Genomic DNA, 19,474 nt, shown 5'->3' with positions numbered 1-19,474 from the left:
GTTATGTCTCCTACAATTAATGCCTTTCCTTTTTTGACATTATCAAATTTTCAACCATACCAATAAGACTGAATTTTCACAAAACTCCCTAGCGGTCTTGTGCCTTGATTTATGCAGTTCTGTAACATCCAAGGAAAAGACACACCCTACAATTTGGTTTGAAATTAAAAGAAGGGGTTCTGGCACCATTGTCGGGGCAGAGTAAGTGCTTAATAAATGTTATTATTATTATTATTATTATTAAAGAGGAAGAAGGCAGGGGAAAACCGGTCAGAACCTATGCCCCCAGAAGCATGGCAAGACTAAGGGGGCAAATAGCAGAGACATGGACCCTCCCTAATTGGAAAGAGATGCTGAAGTGATGGAGGATCAGGAATGTTCTCTTTCCCAGCACCATGAAGAGAATAAGATCTCTCTGAAAAGTAAAGGAAATGTGTCCTCGTCTTTTCCTTCCCTTCCTCCCATCCCCACCTGGAAGCTATGGCTCTATTTCCCCGATCCATAATCTATTTTAATATCTGTCTTCCCCTATTGATCATGTCTACCGATTCTTTTGTATTGTACTTTCCCAAGTGCTTAGCAAAGTGCTCTGCACACCATCAGCGCTCAATAAATACTATTTGCTGATAGCTCAGTAAATACCATTGACAGCTACCAGGTCAACCTAATTCATTCATTCATTCATATTTATTGTGCATACTGTGTGCAGAGCACTGTACTAAACACTTGGAAAGTGTAATTCAGCAATCTGGCTTCTAGATGAATTTACTAATCCCTGTCTCAAAGTCATACTTTCCGGCTCTTTACAACACTTTCTCCATTTCCCCAGAAAATTGCAGTGGAGGGGCTTCACTGCAGTACTTTTGTCTGTCAAAAGACAATACTCTGTCGGCCCTACTGTGACAAGATAAATGAAAAATGTATACATGAAAAGGGTTTGTAAGATATAAATCAATTCTATAAACCTCAAAATGCAACAAACTGTATCCACAAGTGAGATTTTAAAATCAGGTAACACTTTCAAATCTATCCTAAGAAGTTTGAAAGCTTTCAAAATAAGTTTATCTGTGTTAAAAAAAATCCACAAAAAAAATCTTTTCAGTTAACCATTTTCATTTGAAGTGCACAACTGAAAAAAAAATCACTCATTTGTGATCTGTTACAGATCATCAAAAAATACTGCAGGTAAAGGAAAAAGTATACTTTAGAGAAGCAGCGCGGCTCAGTGGAAAGAGCACAGGCTTTGGAGTCAGGGGTCACGGGTTTGAATCCCAGTCTGCCAGTTGTCAGCTGTGTGACTTGGGGCAAGTCACAACTTCTCTGTGCCTCAGTTCCCTCATCTGTAAAATGGGGACTTAATAGACTGTGAGCTCCCCGTGGGACAACCTGATCTCCTTGTAACCTCCCCAGCGCTTAGAACAGTGCTTTGCACATAGTAAGCACTTAATAAATGCCATCATTATTACTATTCAGAAAAAGCAGATTAAACCATTTAGGGTATAGTATGCTGTTAGAAATCAACAGAAAATGGTCATTCAACTGGCTGTTTGTAAATTCATTTTTCCTGGAAAAGACATTCGATTCCAATTGTAAATCTGTTCTTTAAATGTCTATTTAAATGAATATATTTGAGGTTAAAGATTCCTGTTGATGATGCTTCACTCAGGCACAGCTGCTTAAGTAGAATAGCTGTCAATTTCCTATAAAGAAAATCTTCTCCTTTTTGGACCAATATTGTTTATATCACTCGGTTACCAAAAAATAGTCAATGTGACTACTGAACTTGCAATTTTTAAAGTTTGCTTTTTATCTGTCTATGTACGACACAGGATAAAGCAAATATGTGTGGATGTATATGTACGTAGCAGTAAAAGGTTACTATACCCTAAAATTGTATTGGCTTATTTCAGCTATTTTATTTTCTAGGAAGCTTTTCTTTGGTATGGATTTTACATACTCTTATCTACAAAACACTGAAAGCAATAATAAATGCCTTTACACGGAAAGATCGCTAAGCATCCTGAGGGGCATATTAAAGGGAAAACATAAACTTATTTGAAGGAGAAAACACCAACATTTTTCCCCCCCACAGGGCACTCTTCATCTTATGTTCCCTTTGTTGCTAATTAAAAACAGCATAAATTACAATAGCCACAACACTTCAAATCCTCTCAGCTAATTCAGAATAGCCCAATTGAAAAGAAATCAAGTTCCCGAAGTAACAACGCTACAAAACTAAACCAAGAGCACCGCTAGTAGAACAACTCCGGGAATCCAGCAAAGGACTTATCCTGTGGGGTTGTAGGATCTGTATCTCTAAACAATATGCCAGCAATTGTTCAGAAAGAAGCCCGGTTATATTTAATTCCTCTGTTACAGGCCATTGGACCAAATTTAAGCTTTGCGGGCTGCACACCAAATTAGTAACTGGAAGCTGTTTTGCATTTTTCTGATACTACTGGAGTTGCTCATCAAGGCAAACTTGCAGCGGCCGGTGGGGGGAAATCAACCACAATAAGATTTAAAAATAACTGACTAGAATATAAAGCAAACCACGTTACCTCACACAGTAGAAATGACCGACTTTAACAGTCCATGCTCTGGGAGCGCCTGGGAAGCAGCAGCAACAGAGACCCAACAGATCCTCACAAGCATTCGGCTGGGCAGACTCCACCACAGACCCTGCCTCCAGTTTACGTCAGAAACACTATCACATGGCCAGATGAAAGCCAAGAGAGCATTGGTTGTCGTAGCAACCACAGTACGGCTCCGAAATTATTTCAATAGGTCATCTGTCATTCTGGGTGTGTGTTTGTGTGTCTGTGTGTGTCCGTGTATCTGTGGGGGTGAGCTTGTGTGCACACATCGCAATCAGCGCAAGCTGTTCTTTGACAACCTGCACGCAACCAAAGTTCATCTCACAAGGTTCCTCGGCTCTTTTCTCATCGTTTTCAGAAAAAATGTGCTTCCTTCTTCAACGCCCCCAACCCCGTGATAAGATATGGGCCCCCTGACTAAAATCAAACAAAATTTTTCAAAGTCCGCAAACTCTTGAAACCCAGGAAGGAGTTTCTTTGGCTAAATTATTCAAACAAATGATTGAAAATAGAATCCCCAGGAGGGTCTGGGGGAGGAACAACTTCAAAAATAGATGAACTGAGACCCAGAGATGAACTCACAGAGATATGCTGAGGCACGTTAACAGAGATCTTGAAAGATTCTAGTACAGGGAAGAAGACAGGGCAAGATGGAGGGATACAAACTTTGACACATAGTGTTTAATAAATAGGATAATCATTTCTCTAATGGTTTCTGATTCTCCTGGCGTGACTCTTCCTTTAAGCAGAACATATGAGTCAATTTAACAGTGAGCGAAAAAATAACCCAAAAAGTGAGTGCAGCCCAGTAATATCTTCAAGTACCTCACAAATCACTTCAAAAATTACTGAATTTCCATCAACCCCACTGTATTTCTCGATATTTTCTCCTTTTCCAATTGGTCACTTTCTATGGCTATTCACTTCATTAGAGAAGCAGAGTGGCTCAGTGGAAAGAGCCCGGGCTTTGGAGTCAGAGGTCATGGGTTCAAATCCCAGCTCCACCACTTGTCAGCTGTGTGACTTTGGGCAAGTCACCTAACTTCTCTGTGCCTCAGTGACCTCATCTGTAAAATGGGGATTAAGACTGTGAGCCCCCCGTGGGACAGCCTTATCACCTTGTATCCCCCCAGAGCTTAGAAAAGTGCTTGGCACATAGTAAGTGCTTAACAAATACCAACATTATTATTATTATTAGGCTGAAAGCAGACAATGTTTTCCTTAAAGCAAATACACACAGTTACCTTCCAGACACAAATTCCATGAAAACCAAGGGAATAGCAAGGGAACAGATAGATACTAGACTGTAAGGTCATTGTGAGCAGGGAATGTGTCTACCTAATCTATTGCACTGAGCTGTCCCATGTGCTTAGTACAGTGCTCTGCACACAGCAAGTGCTCAATGAATACCATCGATTGATGGATAACTAATCTTTTGCCTAATGTATTTGAGCCCCAGAATGCACGCTTATTATATGATTGTTTCAAGAGATGCCTAAAGAGAATTGACACCTGTCTACTTGTTTTGTTTTGTTGTTTGTCTCCCCCTTCTAGACTGTGAGCCCGTTGTTGCGTAGGGACCATCTCTATATATTGCCAACTTGTACTTCCCAAGCACTTAGTACAGTGCTCTGCACACAGTAAGCACTCAATAAATACGATTGAATGAGTGAATGAATGAATAAGAGGATCCAGGAAGAGGAAGGGGGGAAAAAGGGAAGAAAAGGGGAGAAGAGGTGGAAGGCGGCAAATGCAGTGCTTTGGTTCTCAAAACCACGGACACTTAGTCATGAGGAGGTGATTATGATCTCTGCCTTGGTTTTATTTCAAGACACAGGTTTCTAGGTGACACATAACCCCAAGGCAGGTATAGCCCAGCCACTTTTGCTGGATGGGACCCGAGAGGAAGGTGAATGACAGCGAGTTACCCAAGATGCTCCCGAATTCTGAGCCGAAACACGGAAAGCGAGGCCCAGCTTGCCTTAGTTTGGCTACCAATTAAACTGATGACAGAGGGAGGGGGGCAGAGGGAGAGAATCCAAGCTGATGAGACACTATCTGGGAAGAATTGTGGCCTAGAGGAAATAGCACAGGCTTGGGAGTCAGAGGGCCTGGGATTTAACCCTGACTCTGCCACTTTTCTGATGTTTGACCTTGGGCAAGTCACTTTCCTTCTCTGTTCCTCAGTTTTCTCATCTGTAAAGTGGGGTAAGAAACCTGGTCTTCTCTCAAACTGTGATGCCCATGTGCGATAGAGCTGTGTCCAGTCTGATTAACTGGCTTCCACCTCTGTGCTTAGTACACAGTAAAACACAGTGCTAGGTATATAGTAAGCACGAAAGAAATACTAAATCATTATTATCATTAGCTATCGTAACCTGAATGGCAAGCAGGTGTTCCTGGAGCCAGAGAAAGAGAAGGCAGGATGGGACCTGAAGTAGCCTGGCCAAGCGGATGGAGCACAGACGTGGGAGTCCGAAGGACCTGGGTTCTACTACTGACTCCACCACTTGTCTGCTGTGTGACCTTGGACAAGTCATTTCACTTCTCTGTGCCTCATTTGCCTCAACTGTAAAATAGGGACCAAGACCGTGATCCCTATGTAGGACAGGGACTGCATCCAATCTGATAAGCTTCTATCCACTCCAACACTTAGTACAGTGCCTGGCACATAGAAAGTGTTTAACAAATACCGCTACCCAAACGAAAAAAGGTGAATGGAAGGGGTGAGCAAGAGATAGTGAGGGCAGTGGGCAGGGAGGGGGTTCATTCATTCATTCGTATTTATTGAGCACTTACTGTGTGCAGAGCACTGTACTAAGTGCTTGGGAAGTACAAGTTCACAACATATAGAGATGGTCCCTACCCAACAGCGAGCTCACAGTCTAGAAGGGGGAGACAGACAACAAAACAAAACATATTAACAAAATAAAATAGAATAGTAAATATGTACAAATAAAACAGAGTAAATAACTATGTACAAACATATCTACAGGTGCTGTGGGGAGGGGAAGGAGGTAAGGCAGGGGGGTGGAGGGGAGGAGGGGGAGAGGAAGGAGGGGGCTCAGTCTGGGAAGGCCTCCTGGAGGAGGTGAGCTCTCAGTAGGGCTTTGAAGGGAGGAAGAGAGCTAGCTTGGTGGACGTGCGGAGGGAGGGCATTCCAGGCCGGGGGAGGACGTGGGCCGGGTGTCGATGGAGGGACAGGCGAGAACGAGGCACGGTGAGGAGATTAGCGGTGGAGAAGCGGAGGTTGCGGGCTGGGCAGTAGAAGGAGAGAAGGGAGGTGAGGTAGGAGGGGGTGGGGTGATGGACAGCCTTGAAGCCCAGGGTGAGGAGTTTCTGCCTGAGTTGGCACTGTACCTCCACCAGTGAGGCCCAAGTGGGCAGGGATCTACTCCCACTGAAAGGACTGAAACAGTGGACACTGGAGTCCACTCCCAATAACAACAATAATAATAATAATGGTATTTTTAAGCACTTAATATGCACCAGACACTCTACTAAGCACTGGGGTAGATACAAGCAAATCAGGTTGGACACAGCCCCTGGCCCCTGTGGGGCTCACAGTTTCGATCCCCATTCTACAGACAAGGTAACTGAAGCCCAGAGAAATGAAATGACTTGCTCAAGGTCACACAGCAGACATATGGGGGAGCAGGGATTAGAACATGTGACCTTCTGAGTCCCAGGACCATCTTCTAGCCACTAGACCATGGTGAACTAGCAAGGTGTAATAGAATAGAGTCTATATGCACAAGTCCCCAGTTTGAGCTCCACTGCATTAGGCACATGGGAACATAAAATAGGAGTACAAGATAATAATAATAATAATAGCATTTATTAAGTGCTTACTATGTGCAAAACTCTGTTCTAAGCGCTGGGGAGGTTACAAGGTGATCAGGTTGTCCCACGGGGGCTGACAGTCTTAATCCCCATTTTACAGATGAGGGAACTGAGGCACAGAGAAGTTAAGTGACTTGGCCAGTCACACAGCTGACAAGTGGTGGAGTCTGGATTTGAACCCATGACCTCTGACTCCAAAGCCCGTGCTCTTTCCATTGAGCCATGCCCTCAATGACCTTATGCCCTACTGGTTAGCATCTTTTAAATGCAAATGCAAGTGTCAAAATAGGTAAAAGAATAAGAGGGTAGAGACAAAGATCAAAATGAAAAGTAGCCAATTAAGATAAAGACAGATCTACCTGCAAGTATGGCTACTGAAACGATAAGGTCATGAAGATGGTGTTTAATTGAGGGATGCCTCTTAGAGGTGACAGGTTGGACGATGAACCGTGAAGTGATAGGCCCAAGCATTCAATCAGAAACCAATCAATCAATCAGTGGTATTTATTGATCGTTTACTGTAGGCAGAGCACTGTACTAAGTGCTTGGGAGAGTACCATACAACAGAGTTGGTAGATATGTTCCCTGTCCACAATGAGCTTGAATCTAAAGGCCAGAAGGCAATCTCCACCAGAGTGGCCACTCAGTCAATACTACCGACCGGTTGACTGGAAGAGATGTAGAGAAAGTCACAGTTCTATTTAGTCCATCCGCGTTTGGGATGAAATGACAGGAGCTCAGTTAGGATAATAATAATAATGATGATGGCATTTATTAAGCACTTACTATGTGCAAAGCACTGTTCTAAGCACTGGGGAGGTTACAAGGTGATCAGGTTGTCCCACGGGGGGCTCACAGTCTTAATCCCCATTTTACAGATGAGGTAACTGAGGCACAGAGAAGTGAAGTTACTTGTCCAAAGTCACACAGCTGACAATTGGCAGAGCCGGGATTTGAACCCACAACCGCTGACCCCAAAGCCCGGGCTCTTTCCGCTGAGCCATGCTGCTTCTCTATATACATTGACAAACAATATACATTTTTTGCAAGCTATCGGACTCTCCCAATCGCTTAGTATAACACTCTGCCCAGTAAGTGCTTAATAAATGCTATTGATGATAATGCAATGTCCATGAAGAATCCAGTGTAGAGGTCCTGACATTCTTCCCCTGCATAGCCAAGGTGTCCTGCTCTTTCTGAAACCTCAGTGAGATTCTGGGAGTACAAGTTAATGATGTTTTCAGAGTAGAAATGTCTATTCTCCCTCCGCTATAGACTGTGAGCCCCATATAAGACAAGGACTGTGTTTGATTTGATTGATCAGAGGTTTGATTAGAGGTATAATAACACCTTTGCCAGTGCTTAGCACAGTGTTGGGCATCTAATAATCCCTCAACAAATACCACCCTATTAGTCACTTATTAAGCACCTACATTCACTATGAATGTTTAAGACTGGCTGCAAAAACCTGGGTTAGTGGATGGTGGGGAAAGTTTAATACCAAAATACAATGACAACAGCATTCTGTTCAAACACATTGCGCTCTGAATAGGGGCAGCATGGCTTAGTGGATAGAACACAGGCCTGCGAGGCAGAAGAACTTGGGTTCTAATCCCGGTTCTGGATTTGGGCAAGTCACTTCATTTCTAGGTGCCTCAATTACCTCATCTGTAAAATGGGGATTAAGATTGGGATCCCCATGTGGGACGGCGACTGTGCCCAACCTGATTAGCTTGCATCTACCCTAGCACTTAGAATACTGCCTGGCATAAAGTAAGTGCTTAATAAATATCACAAAAAATATTCAGATTATAGCACCATTTTTAATGCAAGGTAGAAAGTGAAAGAATCCAGAGTGGAGTTATGAGGGTCTTCAAGGATACTGGCTTCTCAATCAATCAATCAATCAATCGTATTTATTGAGTGCTTACTGTGTGCAGAGCACTGTACTAAGCGCTTGGGAAGTACAAGTCGGCAACATATAGAGACAGTCCCTACCCAACAGTGGGCTCTCAGTCTAAACGCATTGCACGGAAAAAGGAAGACCATTTCAAAGGGATGGGGAGCGCATATTTCATATCCCCTGAAAGTAGTAAATAAGTCCTCTTTTGCCCTGTAAAGAAGACCAGGGAAAGACTGCTAGAATATCAAGGTCAAAATGTAAAAGAAAAGGAGAAATAAGGAAAACTAGCCAGGCTTGATTTGAAAATATCTCACAGAATCATGAAATGCGAATCACAGGTTTTTATCCTTTCAAGGGACTAGACCCATATTTTGCTCTTTTCCTACTGAGTCATCTATGATACATAATTACTATGTTTTTCTAAGAACACGGCCACCCGCAACCTTGATGAGGTATCGGAGTCTGCCAAATCAAAAACAGGTGAAGAGGATACTATTGTCGATGACTGGTCAAATATGCATCTGTATAGTTGTTTATTAAGATGGTGCGATTCATTAGGAATAGAATATTTGTATGCAAAGGTCTGGAGAGCAGTTACGTCTCCTGTATTAGGCCCTTAGAAAAGGAAGGAAGGAAGGAAGGAAGGAAGGAAGGAAGGAAGGAAGGAAGGAAGAAAGGAAGGAAGAAAGGAAGAAAGAAAGGAAGGAAGAAAGGAAGGAAGGAAGAACGGAAGGAAGAAAGGAAGAAAGGAAGAAAAGAAGAAAGAAAGAAAGAAAAAGAAAGAAAGAAAGAAAGAAAGAAAGAAAGAAAGAAAAAGAAAGAGAGAAAAAGAGAAAGAGAGAAAGAAAGAGAGAAAGAAAGAGAAAGAAAGAGAAAGAAAGAAAGAAAGAAAGAAAGAAAGAAAGAAAGAAAGAAAGAAAGAAAGAAAGAAAGAAAGAAAGAAAAAGAAAGAAGGAAGGAAAGAAGGAAGGAAAGAAGGAAGGAGGGAGGGGAAGGGGAAGGGCAAGGGGAAGGGGAAAGGGAAGGGGAAGGGGAAGGGGAAGGGAAGGGAATTTTCCCTGCCGAGAACACAATAGTAAAATTGGCAGGGTTCCTTACAGGGAAGATACACTATGGGAAAAGAAAGAAATCTTCCTTGAAAGCCCAAATCAATTACTACTGTTGAAAGAAAAAGAAAATACTTGGCAGACAAAGGGCCTGAAAAACTTAAGAATATGCCTACCCCAGTGATTTTCCGATAAATAAGAATCAAGCTGAATTTTCCATGCCAGGGAATCAATAGGTTTTAGGGAAAACAGACACTGAATGCTTTTGATGCTGTCCTTTGGCATCGTCATCATCAACATCTACAATATTTATTGAGCACCTATTATGGGCAGCACACTAGTGTACATGAAGTACCTTGAAGAATATAATAAACATAAAAGACAGAGTCTCTGTCTTCAAGGAGCTTGCAATTTAATGGCGACAGACATGTATTCATTATTTGAAAACAACTTTCTACTTTGGCATATATTAATGCCCATAAATGACCATCTCCTAGATAGTTGGGATTTGCATACTAAAGGCACCTATGTATTTCCCTTTCACATGACCCTTTACATTTATGCCCTGAATTGCTCCTGGAACAAAATAAAAATTATTATGTAAATACCACTTTAAAGCCATAGTTTTCAACTAGACTACACTATATGTAAATTTGTAGTTCCCAAATATATGCCTTCAATCAAATCAATCAGTGGTGTTTATCACACGCTTACTGGGTGCAGAACACTGTACTAAGTGCTTGGGAGAGTACAGTGCAACAGAGTTGGTAGACACATTCCCTGCCCACAATGAGCTTACAGTCTAGAGGTGGAGCTTACTAAGCCACAGTAAGTACTTTGGGTCCAATTCAACTCCTGAAAAGCATAAGACATGTTTTCATTGAGAGTTTCACATGTGTACTCTTGGAGAAGAGTATTTTAAGAATAGCTTTAAGAATGTTCAAGCTATGCAGGCATCCCTTGACCCAGTACTGAAAAGCAGAAATGTTTATAATTGGAACACTGAAAGTCAAACTCCCTAAGTGGCAACGGACAGTACCCCATGTGCTCCATGAAAGGAATGTGAGATACTCTGGGAACCTTCCAACTTGCCCCTCCCAAGGAAAGGGAAGGGAAGGTCCAGAGTGGAAAGGCAAGGATTTCTTTAATGGTATATGTTAAGAGTTTACTATATGCTGGGCACTGTATTAAGCGCTGGTGTAGATACAACCTAGTTAGGTTGGACACAGTCCATGACAAATCTGGGGTTCACAGTCTTGATCCTCATTTTACAGATGAGGTAACGGAGGCCTGGAGAAGTGAAATGACTTGTGCAAGGTCACACAGCAGAGAAGTGTGTGCCCTTCCTGTCTTCAGCCCCCTCCGATCTGGCTTCTGTCCCCCTCACTCCACAGAAACCGCCTTCTCAAAGGTCACTAGTGATCTCCTTCTTGTCAAGTCCAATGGCCTTTACTCCATCCTAATCCTTCTCAACTCCTCAGATGCCTTCAACACTTTGGCCAGCCCCTTCTCCTGGAAACATTATCCAACCTCGGCTCCATTATCCAACCTCTGCTCTTGGCTTCACTGATACTGTCCTCTCCTGGTTCTCCTCATTTCTCTGGTCATTCATTCTCAGTCTCCTTTGTGGGCTCCTCCTCTGCCTCCCACCCACTAACTGTGGGGGTCCCTCAAGGTTCAGTTCTGAATCCCCTTCTATTCTCCGTCTACATCCAACTCCCTTGGAGAACTCACTGACTCCCATGGCTTCAACTAGCACCTCTATGTGGATAATACCCAAATCCGTATCTCTGGCCTTGATCTCCCTCCCTCTCTGAAGTCTTGCATTTCCTCTTGCCTTCAAAACATCTCAACTCGGATGTCTTCCTGTCACCTCAAGCTTAATGTGTCCAAAACAGAAGGCTTTATCTTCCCACCCTAATCCTGTACTCTTCCCGACTTTCCCATCACTGTAGATGGCACCACCATCCTTCCTGTCTCACAAACCCATAACCTTGGTGTTATCCTAGGGAAGCAGCGTGGCTCAGTGGAAAGAGCCCAGGCTTTGGAGTCAGAGGTCATGGGTTCAAATCCCGGCTCCACCAATTGTCAGCTGTGTGACTTTGGGTAAGTCACTTCACTTCTCTGGGCCTCAGTTACCTCATCTGTAAAATGGGGATTAAGACTGTGAGCCCCCTGTGGGACAACCTGATCAATGTATCCTCCTCAGTGCTTAGAACAGTGCTTTGCACATAGTAAGTACTTAAAAATGCCATTATTATTATTATCATTATTATTATTATTATCCTTGACTCTTCTCTCTCACTCAACCTACAGTCAGTCCATCACTAAATCCTGTTGGTCTCACCTTCACAACATCACTAAAATCCGTCCTTTCCTCTCCATCCAAACTGCTACCATGTTAATACAATCACTCATCTTATCCCTCCTGTATTACTGCATCAGCCTCCTTGCTGACCTCCCAGTCGCCTATCTCTCCCCATTCCAGTCCATACATCACTCCACTGCCCAGATCATTTTTCTATAAAAACATTCAGAAAATATTACCCGCCTCCTCAAAAACACTCCAGTGGTTGCACATCCACATCAAACAGAAACTCCTCACCATTGTCTTTAAAGCATTCCACTATCTTGCCCCCTCCTACCTCACCTCACTACTCTCCTTCTACAACCCAGCCCACACACTTCACTCCTTTAATGCTAATCTTCTCACTGTATTACGATCTCATCTGGCTCGCCACCGACCCCTCAACCACGTCCTGCCTCTGGCCTGGAACGCCTTCCCTCCCCAGATCCAACAGACAATTACTCTCCCAACCTTCAAAGCCTTATTGAAATCACATCTCCCCCAAGAGGCCTACCCTCAGTGCCCCTTTTCCTCTTCTCCTACTCTCTCTGTGTCGCCCTAACTTGCTCCCTTTGTTCTTACCACCTCCCAGCCCTGCAGCACTTACGTACATATCTGAAATTTATTTACTTACATTAATGTCTGTCTCCCCCCTTCTAGACTGAAAGTAACTTGTGGTCAGGAAATTTGTGTCCAACAACAAATTTCTGGTCAACAAATGTGTCCATTTGTTGTTGTACTCTCCCAAGCACTTAGTAAAATGCTCTGCAGACAGTGGGCCCTCAATAAATACAACTGAATGATTGAAAAGTGGAGGAGCTGGGATTAGACCCAGTCCCTCCTGACCGCCAGGCCCCTGTTCTATCCACTAGGCCTTGTTGCTTCTCAGGGTGTGCTAAATATACCAAATTCAATCATCGTGGGGGACAAAAGTGAAATCAATCCTCTCTACTTCCTACTCACAAATATGTATCACTTAGTCATCACCATCCAGAGCACCTCAAAAATGTCTGTCTAAATACTGAGACAATTTTCACACTCTAACATGCTGAAGAAAGATGGGAAACCTTCATATAATAGAGTTTAAAACCATTCACTGGGTTTACACATACCCTCTAGACAATAAACACATTATGGGCAGAGAATATTGCTGTGGTGTACTCTCCCAATAATAATAATAATGATGGTATTTGTTAAGCACTTACTATGTGCAAAGCACGGTTCCAAGCACTGGGGGGTTACAGGGTGACCAGGTTGTCCCACGTGGGGGTCACAATCTTTATCCCCATTTTACAGATGGGTTAACTGAGGCCCAGAGAAGTTAAGTGACTTGCCCAAAGCCAGACAGCCAATAAGTGGCAGAGCCAGGATTAGAACCCATGACCTCTGACTCCCAAGCTAGGGCTCTTTCCACTGAGTCATGCCCAAGCACTTAGTACAGTACCCTGCACTCAGTAAATATGATTTATTGATTGGAGAGAATTCAGGCACAGTCGTTTTTCCTTTCTGCCCTCTCAGTTTCTACATTTCCTTCTCAAAGCTCCTCTTGGCCTCCTCCATTCCCCCCATTTTATTTCCGCTCACTATCATCTCATTAATTTAGCCTCAGCCACCATTTTAGGTGGGAGAGTCAAGGGGAAACTCAGGTGGGAAAGGACAATGCTAGCTTCCATTTACTCCCTCCCCAATCCACCTTATTGCTCTCCAGCACAAGAAGCCACTTTCCAACTTGATTTTTGGCTGAATGTATGTATGGAAAGGCAGCTTAAGGCAAATTTATGTAGCTCTGTACTCTCCTCATGACATTTACTAACCACATTTATTTGTACCATGTGTCTGTTAAATGTTTTTTCAGAAATATATTTCCTTGGTATATGAATCAGCGGTGGGAGAAATCACCTAGAATTCTGTTCTAAGTAAAAAAATCACCCAAAATATAGCGATGCTATTTTTTGGTAGTTCACATTATTAACGTTAATACAAATCTACCAAGTTCCATCAGAGAATCAAGGAAAGGAGCCAACAAAACAAAACACTTGGAATTGAATTGTCTCTTTTGGGAACTTTAATGGGCAGCAGCATCTCACAAATTTCACTTACTGATGTAAGGAAGACAGAACAAAAAGAAACAGGGTTAAAGGACAGCATTACGGACTTGGATTAGCACTGAGAAGAAATTTCCTGCCAGAGAGGATTATTAAATGCACAGAGGGTGACACTGGAGATATCTGAAATCAAGACGGATTCGGTCTGGGACCCAGTGATAAAATTGAATACTTTTCTATCCATTACAGGTTTCAAAAAATGGGTTCCTACTTTAGAGCCACAAAGCAAAACCAGCCGGCTGTCCAGAACTCAGTGTCCTGTTCTTTGGTTGGGCCCAAGAAAAGTGGCTGCCCTGCTTGATATGCCAACCCTGCCTTAGTTTATCAATCAATCAATGGTATTTATTGAGCGCTTATTGGGTGCAGAGCATTGTACTAAGCATTTGGTAGAGTACGATATAACAGGGTTGGTAGATATATTCTCTGTCCAAAAGGACTTTGGTCTGGTTAGGTTGGTTGTGGTCTTTTCTGAGAAGAGGATGGATAAGATTCCTTTTAGCCTAGCGAAGGATCTTATGAGTTTCTTTTGGCTCTGCGGAGTTGGGAAAAAAAATCAATCATATTTATTTAGCACTTATTGTGTGCAGAACACTCTACTAAGAGCTTGGGAAGTACAAATGGGCAACATGTAGTGATGGTCCCTACCCAACAATGGGCTCACAGTCTAGAAGGGGGCGACAGACAAAATAATAATAATAATAATAAAGTAGGCAGGTGTCAATACCAACAGAATAAATAGAATTGTAGCTATATACACATCATTGATAAAATAGAGTAATAAATATGTACAAATATACACAAGTGCTATGGTGATGGGAAGCATTAGGGAGAGTACAATATGATAGAGTTGGTTGACACCTTATCTGACCACAACAAGCTTACAGTCTAGGGGTGCGAACAGAAATTAACATCAAAATTAAATTATAAGTATTTACTTAAATGCTCTGGAATTGAGGGAGGGGTGATTATATGGTGCAAATCTAAGTGATGAAGCAGCATGGCTCATTGGAAAGAGCAAGGGCTTTGGAGTCAGAGGTCATGGGTTTGAATCCTGGCTCCGCCACATGTCTGCTGTGTGACCTTGGACAAGTCACTTAACTTCTCTGAGCCTCAGTTACCTCATCTGTAAAATGGGGATTAAGACTGTGAGCCCAATGTGGGACAACTTGATCACCTTGTATCCCCCCAGCGCTTAGAACAGTGCTTTGCACATAGAAAGCGCTTAACAAATGCTATTATTATTATTATTATTATTATTAAATGAGGCGCTAGGGAAATTCACATACCGAAATAGGATGAGTCATTGGAGGGAAAGAAAGGGAAACATCCATTGGAAAACCAAGGGCTGAGCCAGTAGCTGTCAATCATTTCAACTGCATTGGATATGCCTACTGAGAGGTTTTGGTGGGTTTTTTCTGTTTGTTCATTTATTTTGTTTTTAACTGGTATTTGCTTAGTGCTTACTATGTGTCAAACACTGTACTAAGCGCTGGGGTAGATACAAGTTAATTAGGTTGGACACAGTCCATGTCCACAGTCTGTGTCCCCTGTCCCCCAACCACTCCAACTCAGGCCCATAGCACTTACATATACATCCGCAACTCATTTATTGATATTAATGTCTGTTTCCACCTCTAGACCTCCAGACAATAAGTTCATTGTGGTCAGGGAATGTGTCTACCAACCCTGTTATACTGCACTCTCTGAAGTGCTTAGTACAGTGTTCTGCACACAGTAAATGCTCAATAAATACGATTGACTGATAATAAAATATATTTGTCAGCTCTGGTGGACAGGGTATTTTTTTCCTTGTGAGTAAATCTTCTCATGACTGACAGATGCTGCCCAGAGATATCGCTAAGGCCCAAGATCACCAGAGCAGCACTGGGGTTGAGGGAAAAGCTTGAAACCATGCAGTGTTCTGCTCAGACACCAGAAATATTTTTCCATCTTCCATATTTCAAAGTCAGGTCCCAGAATAAGGAAAACCTTGGTTGTTCTATCTTAATTCAGAGCACAAATATATCCTCAGGATGAGATTTAGGTAGTTCTCAGTACAAAGGTTTGTGATCCAGGTGGGTTTATTTGTGGGTTCTAATCCCAGCTCCACCATTTGTCTGCTGTGTGACCTTGGGCAAGCCACTTAACTTCTCTTTGAGCCAGTTCCCTCATCTGCAAATTGGGGATGAAGACTGTGAGCCCCACGTGGGACAACCTGATGACCTTGTATCTATACCAGCGCTTAGGACAGTGCTTGGTAGATAGTAAGCGCTTAACAAACACCATGATTATTATTATTATTTATGCCCAAGTGCTAGGCCCAATCCACTATCATTTAGCAAACTGACTATTCCTATGTGGGCTGTGTGTATTTTACGGAGGCAATTTTCCTGTTTGCAACCCACATGTACAGGGAGATCAGGCTCCAATGAGGGAAAAGTGGCATCCAACGTTTAGAATAGTGCTTTGTACATAGTAGACTGTGACTTTTAGACTGTGAGCCCACTGTTGGGTAGGGACTGTCTCTATATGTTGCCAACTTGTACTTCCCAAGCACTTAGTACAGTGCTCTGCACACAGTAAGCGCTCAATAAATATGATTGATTGATAGTAAGCGCTTAACAAATGCCATCATTATTATTATTATTATTATTATGTAGACAACCTCAGCATCATTGGAAGCGTGTACTCATTGGAAGCTCTCTCCAAGCTTTTGTCCCGGAATGTCCAGCCCTTTTTCCCCCCCACTGTTCAGCTTAAAGCAGATCTCCCCAGAAATGTCTGCTTGGCCTGCTGACTTGCCCGCAGAAGGGTTGAAGGTGAGAACCCAAGCCAGCCCTGGCAAGAACATGCACCTGAGCAGCTGACCTAACAGCAGCTTTCCTCAGGGCCCCACAGGATGGAGACCTGGGAAATCTGCAATGGGCACAGAGGGCAAAGCTGAGAGGGTCCACCTCTTCTGCCACCTTGGGTGGTCCCTCCATCCTTGGTTGTGAGAGAACTATCAGAGGGGGAGGTGTCACGGTGTTGGGGACCACTCAGAGCAAGAGGGATCAGGGAGAGAGGAAGTGGGGTGGAGACTATCAAAAGCAAGAAGGATTGCCCACCGATCAGATCTGGCTGGGAGGGACCAATCAGATGGCAGAGGGGGTACCCAAAAGAGGGGGCGGGGGGCAAATCACCATTTCCCTGTGGTAGAATCTGAATAATAAAAGGTAGTAGGAAATCAGTGAGGTGAGGTAGGATAGGGCAAGTTGAGGGAGAGCATTAAAACCGATGGTAAGGAGTTTCTGTTTGATCCCCATTTTACAGATGAGGTGACTGAGGCATAGTGAACGTAGGTGACTTGCCCAATGTCGCACAGTGGACGGGCGGTGGAGAAAGGGGCAGAACCCAGGTCCTCTGACTCCTGGGCTTGGGTTCTTACCATTAGACCCCGCGACTTCTTATTCTTAGGCCTGTCTTCCTGGGAGAATGGGTTCTGCGTGTTTACCATGGAGGAGAGTAGTAATATCACAATAATAATTGTACTTGTTAAGCCCTTACTATGTACCAAACACTGTTCTACATTCTGGGGTACATACCAGTTAATTCCCAGACTGAGCCCCCTCCTTCTTCTCCCCCTTCTCTCCCTCCCCATCCCCCCGGCCTTACCTCCTTCCCCTCTCCACAACACCTGTATATATGTATATATGTTTGTGCATATTTATTATGCTATTTATTTATTTTACTTATACATATTTATTCTATTCATTTTGTTAATATGTTTTGTTTTGTTGTCTGTCTCCCCCTTCTAGACTGTGAGCCCGCTGTTGGGTAGGGACCATCTCTATATGTTGCCAACTTGTACTTCCCAAGCGCTTAGTACAGTGCTCTGCACACAGTAAGTGCTCAATAAATACAATTGAATGAATGAATGAATAAACAGTAGCCTGTTTTTTTCCAGAGGAATCAGACTTGAAAACTCGCTGGTGGTTGTGTGCCTGGAGGAAGGAGGAGAGGGAGAGGAGGATGCTTTATAATTCATTCATTCATTCATTCAATCATATTTACTGAGCACTTACTGTGTGCAGAGCACTGTACTAAGCAGCAGCGTGGCTCAATGGAAAGAGCACGGGCTTGGGAGTCAGAGGTCATGGGTTCAAATCCCGGCTCCGACAATTGTCAGCTGTGTGACCTTGGGCAAGTCACTTAACTTCTCTGTGCCTCAGTTGCCTCATCTGTAAAATGGGGATTAAGACTGTGAGCCCCACGTGGGACAACCTGATCACCTTGTATCCTCCCCAGCGCTTAGAGCAGTGCTTTGCACATAGTAAATGCTTAACAAATGCCATCATCACGGGGAAGAGGGGAAATGGGGGGGAGAGGGAAAGAGGGAAGGGAAAGGGGGGAGCAGGGGGAAGGGGAGGAGGGAAAAGGTGGGAGGAGGGGTGCTTTAGCATCCCTGTCTTGGCCAGAGGTAAACATGCCAGCCAGAAAACACAGCATGCCACGCTCTAGAGTTCATGCTGGGGAAAGCCAATCTATGTTATAGAGGGCGGGGACGGAAATTTCTGTTAATAAAAGTAGTAGTAATAATAATGGCATTTGTTAAGCACTTACTATGTGCAAAGCACTGTTCTAAGCACTGGGGGGGATGCAGTGTGATCAGGTTGTCCCACGTGGGGCTCACAGTCTTCATCCCCATTTTCCAGATGAGGTAACTGAGGCACAGAGAAGTCAAGTGACTTGCCCAAAGTCACACAGCTGACAAGTGGCGGAGTTGATTCAAATCCTTACTCAGTGAACTACCTAAAGACCCATCATCAAACCACACCATGGAGAGAATACTGTTAGAGCTAACAGCTTTCTCACATTCAGCTATAAAAACATCAATGTTCAAGGGGAACAAGTACATTAGTTATGGTTATGATTCACACTATTGTCATTTCGGGTTCTTTCAACCCGTTTCTCTGGGGGAGCTGTTTTGGGCCCCACCTTTCATGCATTCATTCGTTCATTCATTCAGTTATATTTATTGAGCACTTACTGTGTGCAAAGCACTGTACTAAGTGCTTGGGAGAGTACAATGTAACAACAGACACATTTCCTGCCCTCAGTGAGCTCACAGTCTAGGGGTGAGATAGACATTAATATACATAAATAAATTACAGATATACAAATAAATATACACATATGTGCTGTGGGGATGGGAGGGAGGATGAATGAAGGGAGCAAGTAAGAGCGGCCAGAAGGGAGTGGGAGAAGAAGAGAGGAGGGTTTAATCAGGAAAGACTTCTTGGAGGTGTACCTTCAATAAGGCCTTGAATTGGGGGAGAGCAATTATCTGCCTGATATGAGGAGGGAGAGCATCCCAGGTCAGAGGTAGGATTCCAGGTCAGGACGAGAGGTTGGCAGTGATATAGACGAGACTAAGGTACAATGAGAAGGTTAATAATAATAATAATAATGTTGGTATTTGTTAAATGCTTACTATGTGCCAAGCATTGTTCTAAGCACTGGGGTAGATACAAGGTAATCAGGGTTTCCCCATGGAGCTCACAGTCTTCATCTCCATTTTACAGATGAGATAATTGAGGCATAGAGAAGTGATGTGACTTGCCTAGGGTCACACAGCTGACAAGCGGTGGAGC

The 19,474-nt window shown here is 43.4% G+C and overlaps 1 protein-coding gene across 3 annotated transcripts in view; it reads right to left on the bottom strand.

The window, feature by feature from the left end:
- The window catches only part of NCALD (neurocalcin delta), a 470,303-nt gene that overhangs the window by 104,714 nt on the left and 346,115 nt on the right, over nucleotides 1–19,474 (bottom strand). Inside the window, exon 1 of one of the 3 annotated variants that reach the window (XM_038745844.1) lies at nucleotides 2,562–2,657. The exons of the other annotated variants lie outside the window; for them this stretch is intronic. The gene's annotated coding sequence lies outside the window, so the exon portion shown is untranslated. Of the gene's footprint in view, nucleotides 1–2,561; nucleotides 2,658–19,474 lie in introns of those variants that run through there. 3 annotated transcript variants of the gene reach the window in all.

The sequence above is a fragment of the Tachyglossus aculeatus genome, chromosome 4, assembly GCF_015852505.1.
Source record: "Tachyglossus aculeatus isolate mTacAcu1 chromosome 4, mTacAcu1.pri, whole genome shotgun sequence".
Lineage (NCBI taxonomy): Eukaryota > Metazoa > Chordata > Mammalia > Monotremata > Tachyglossidae > Tachyglossus > Tachyglossus aculeatus.
This window is presented reverse-complemented; position numbering and strand designations above follow the sequence as displayed.